We start from the raw sequence: 5,264 nt of genomic DNA on the forward strand, positions 1-5,264 counted from the left end.
TCTGAGTCTAATTCTATATAACTCATCTGAGCCTAATTCTATATAACCTCATCTGAGTCTAATTCTATATAACTCATCTGAGCCTAACCTAATTCTATATAACTCATCTGAGCCTAATTCTATATAACCTCATCTGAGCCTAATTCTATATAACCTCATCTGAGTCTAATTCTATATAACCTCATCTGAGTCTAATTCTATATAACCTCATCTGAGCCTAATTCTATATAACCTCATCTGAGCCTAACCTAATTCTATATAACTCATCTGAGCCTAATTCTATATAACCTCATCTGAGCCTAACCTAATTCTATATAACTCATCTGAGCCTAATTCTATATAACCTCATCTGAGCCTAATTCTATATAACCTCATCTGAGCCTAATTCTATATAACTCATCTGAGCCTAATTCTATATAACCTCATCTGAGTCTAATTCTATATAACCTCATCTGAGCCTAATTCTATATAACCTCATCTGAGCCTAATTCTATATAACCTCATCTGAGCCTAATTCTATATAACCTCATCTGAGCCTAATTCTATATAACCTCATCTGAGCCTAACCTAATTCTATATAACTCATCTGAGCCTAATTCTATATAACTCATCTGAGCCTAACCTAATTCTATATAACTCATCTGAGCCTAATTCTATATAACCTCATCTGAGCCTAATTCTATATAACCTCATCTGAGCTTAAGTACATATAACCTCATCTGAGCCTAACCTAAGTCTACATAAGCTGAATCTCTCCACAGAGAAGTGTCTGAGGAGTGTGTCAGAGACAGGAAGCTGACGGGAGGCCTGTGGTGTGTGTTACTAACTGTTTGTTTCAGCCAGACGGCCAGCTGGGATGTGGTTGTTTCCCCGACCAGTGTTCTGTTCTGCAACCCTGTATTAGTATAGGGATTACATCAAGACTAAAGCTGGAAGGAATTCCTGTTGTCATGAGGTTACTGTCGCCGCAGCAGCAAGCGCCTGACTCATACACACACATACGAACACACAGCCAACTGAAGCAGGTCAATGAGGGGTGTTCATTCGGTTTTATTCCTCAGTCGCTATTTGATGTCTTTCCCAGTTTCTTTGCCTATAAAAGGAAAATGACAGCATCCCTTGCCCAAGGATGTCAACACATGCTATTAGAACACAAGTAAACAACAACTTAACAACAACAACAACAACTTAACAGCAACTCCTCCCTCCCGGTTGTCAACATGGACTCCTTTGTTTTAACTCTGTGTCACATAGCAGTGGATTTGAATTATGTTTCAGTCGTTGTTTTCCTATTTCTTCCTCTGGTTTTCAGTGCCTTATCTTAGAACGTTTGGAAGCTATAACTAATATTAATTGTTCCTCCAAGTTTAGTTGAATATTCTGAGGACAGAGCACCCCTTCAGCGATCCGAAGGACGTAGCGATCCGAAGGACAGAGCACCTCTTCAGCGATCCGAAGGACGGAGCACCCCTTCAGCGATCCGAAGGACGGAGCGATCCGAAGGACGGAGCACCCCTTCAGCGATCTGAAGGACGGAGCACCCCTTCAGCGATCCGAAGGACGGAGCACCCCTTCAGCGATCCGAAGGACGGAGCACCCCTTCAGCGATCCGAAGGACGGAGCACCCCTTCAGCGATCCGAAGGACGGAGCACCCCTTCAGCGATCCGAAGGACGGAGCACCCCTTCAGCGATCCGAAGGACGGAGCACCCCTTCACGAATTCGAGTACGGAGCACCCCTTCAGCGATCCGAAGGACGGAGCACCCCTTCAGCGATCCGAAGGACGGAGCACCCCTTCAGGGAGTGTTGAGCTCCCTTGCTTATTAATGCAATTACCCTCCTATCCCGGGTCCTCTCTGATTCTCTTCCTTTGCCACTCCCCCCTCACTCGCTGACTGGTGTAGACGGCTCCCCTATACCCCTACTGTCCCGTCGGCAGAATCTGTCCCAGTGAGGGGGTGGGATGGGGGTGTGGGTGTATTGTACTGTATGAAATGGGTTCTCTGTCCGCCTGCTCAAAATAACTCTGCAGTGAGGGAGGCAGACTGAAACTACAGGCTTTGTCTTTCTCTGTGTGGCAATACAGTAATGGTCTGGTCCAGCCCACACAACACACACACACACACCGTGGACTTACACACGCAAAAAAAAAATGCTGTACGCATTCTAGCTCGCTGACACAAACTTACGATACACAAACACACAGACGTCTCACACACACACGCACGCACACACACACGCACGCTCGCAAACACACACGCAAACACACACACACACACACGCACACAAATCACATGTAACAAAATGAGAGCTGATTCTAACTCATCTTTTGTTGCAAGAATATGAGTCACATCAAGGCTATTCTTAGTTGAGAGAGGGGGGGGGGTGTTTGTAGTTCATGTTGTGTGATTCTGCTCAAACGTGTTGCCAGCACTGTCAAAGAAAGGTTTTACCCACTCCGGGTTAGATTCTGTCTGGTTTCATGTCTCTAAATAATCTCCTTTTCATGATACATCAGTGCTACGTTAAGTTCTTGACTTTAAATCTAGGGAGAAAAAAACATATTCATACGAATTAAAAATGTATTAAATATAGCCTGACAGAAACTACTGCAGAGGCAAGAGGTTGACCCATTGAAGTATTCCCTGTCATCAGAAGGCAGAGGGGAACCTATTGTTTTGACCTTTGACCCTCGCAGGAGGACGACTACAACGCCATCTTTCCCTGCCTTTTCAACTGAACTGTGGGGGAACACAGTGGATTCTCCTCTGAGGTCATACATCGCTGTGGCGACATAGGTATCTACTGTAAGGTTTGACGTTTGACCACTTTGTATTAAAGAAGTGTGTGTGTGTGTGTGTGTGTGTGTGTGTGTGTGTGTGTGTGTGTGTGTGTGTGTGTGTGTGTGTGTGTGTGTGTGTGTGTGTGTGTGCGTGTGCGTTAATTTAGACTCCCTGTGGGAAACATGGCAGCGAGATACCAAAGATATACTGGTTACCAGGAACCTGAAGATGAAGATGCTGGAGAAAGAGGCTACTGGGAGTGTTTCTCTGGCAGTGTCTTAGCTGGTTGTTGTGAGGGAGAGAACGAAGCAATCAGCAAGTATACTGCCTCAGAAACTCTTCGCACTACGACCCCAGGCCCCCCGGAAACAGCAAGTAGGCCTTTGACGCCTGGCTCTCAGCTGTCACGAAGGAAGGAAGGAAGGAAGGAAGGAAGGAAGGAAGGAAGGAAGGAAGGAAGGAAGGAAGGAAGGAAGGAAGGAAGGAAGGAAGGAAGGAAGGAAGGAAGGAAGGAAGGAAAGAAAGAAAGAAAAAAAGAAAGAAAGAAAGAATGGAAGGAAGGGAGGAAGGAAGGAAGGAAGGAAGGAAGGAAGGAAGGAAGGAAGGAAGGAAGGAAGGAAGGAAAGAAGGAAGGAAAGAAGGAAAGAAGGAAAGAAGGAAAGAAGGAAAGAAGGAAAGAAAGAAAGAAGGAGAAGATCATTATGTATTTTCAGTATGACTACTACTACTCGACTCTGGTGAAGTTTTTCACGTGTGATGATAGACTGATGATGCTTTTTGGGATGTGATGACAATTTAATCCTTCATCTTGTGTCTCAGATGTTGAGTTGAGACAAACCATACGTACCGGTATGTGTTTATGTATAATTATGAATGAAGGATCATTTGGGGTTTTGACATACAGTTAACCCTGAAACCTTAAATAATCACTTGCTTTGGCTTTTTGTAAATAAAACAACAAAAAATACAAATGTTTAAACCAGTAAATATGTGTATACCTTTACTTTGTCTAAACATTCCTCATTTCCAGTTTGATCTGCATTTGTGCTTATAAAACCACTGGATTCCATCTGCGCTCAGACCCAGACGGGCTTGAAGCTGACCTTGAGTCCAGAGAAACAATGTACGGGCCACAACCACCGCAGTACAACAGTCACCTGAGTTTGACTGTCAGCGTCAGTTAACCCGTTTGCATTGTGAGGTTATCATTGAGCAAATGGAAAACCCAAATTACACAAACATAGGCATATAGGCAGGGGATTTAATCTGCAAACAGAATCATCAAAGACATGTGAAGATACAGAGAAAATACACTGACTCCTCCATTTGTGAGCTAATTGTGATCTGGACTGAACCTCATGGGACTCTGAGTAGAATCCAGGAAGGTGCGATATAAGGGGAAGGTGTGATATATGGGAAGGTCTGATATAGGGGAGGGGTGATATAGGGGAAGGTGTGATATATGGGAAGGTCTGATATAGGGGAAGGGGTGATATATGGGAAGGTCTGATATAGTGGAAGGGGTGATATATGGGAAGGTCTGATATAGGGGAAGGGGTGATATAGGGGAAGGTCTGATATAGTGGAAGGGGTGATATATGGGAAGGTCTGATATAGGGGAAGGGGTGATATAGGGGAAGATGTGATATAACGGGAAGGGGTGATATAGCGGAAGATGTGATATAAGGGGAAGATCTGATATAGTGGAAGGGGTGATATATGGGAAGGTCTGATATAGGGGAAGGTGTGATATAGGGGAAGGTGTGATGTAGGGAAGGTGGGATATATGGGAAGGTGTGCTATAGGGGAAGTTGTGATATAGGGGAAGGTGTGATGTAGGGAAGGTGGGATATATGGGAAGGTCTGATATAGGGGAAGATGAGATATAGGGGAAGGTGTAATATAAGGGGAAGGTCTGATAAATGACTTGCCCAGTTAAATAAAGGTCAAATAATATAGTTTTTTTAACTCAACCATAATAAAAGTTAAGAATGGGATTAAGCCAGTTGCTCAGTTGAAACTACCCCAGCAGTAGGTACATCTCCTTAAAATGTTGATATTTGGTTGCATTGTCAACAAAACAAGCTTCAATATCACGTTTAATACAGAGAATAGTCTAAAGATAGCAGGCATAAATCGTCGCAGGTCTCTGGAGATCTTCGCAATATAAATATTTGTCAGAATCTCCAACAGCGTTGATTACTTGTGTAACAGTATAACTTTAGACCGTCCCCTCGCCCATACCCGGGCGCGAACCAGGGACCCTCTGCACACATCAACAACAGTCACCCACAAAGCATCGTTACCCATCGCTCCACAAAAGCCGTGGCCCTTGCAGAGCAAAGGGGAACTACTACTTCAAGGTCTCAGAGCAAGTGACGTCACCGATTGAAACGCTATTTAGCGTGCACCACCGCTAACTAAGCTAGCCCGTTTCACATCTGTTACACTAGCACCACCGCTAACTAAGCTAGCCCGTTT

At 44.3% G+C, this 5,264-nt stretch overlaps 1 long non-coding RNA gene across 1 annotated transcript in view; it reads left to right on the forward strand.

The window, feature by feature from the left end:
- The window catches only part of LOC149977350 (uncharacterized), a 25,799-nt gene extending 23,511 nt beyond the window's left edge, over window positions 1-2,288 (forward strand). Inside the window, exon 5 of the long non-coding RNA XR_016487550.1 lies at window positions 1,372-2,288. This is a non-coding gene — a long non-coding RNA (uncharacterized LOC149977350). The remainder of the gene's footprint in view (window positions 1-1,371) is intronic.
- The last annotated feature ends 2,976 nt before the right edge of the window (window positions 2,289-5,264 follow it).

This window comes from Oncorhynchus mykiss, chromosome 16 (genome assembly GCF_057628025.1).
Source record: "Oncorhynchus mykiss isolate SJ-2025 chromosome 16, ASM5762802v1, whole genome shotgun sequence".
NCBI classification, from domain to species: Eukaryota; Metazoa; Chordata; class Actinopteri; order Salmoniformes; family Salmonidae; genus Oncorhynchus; species Oncorhynchus mykiss.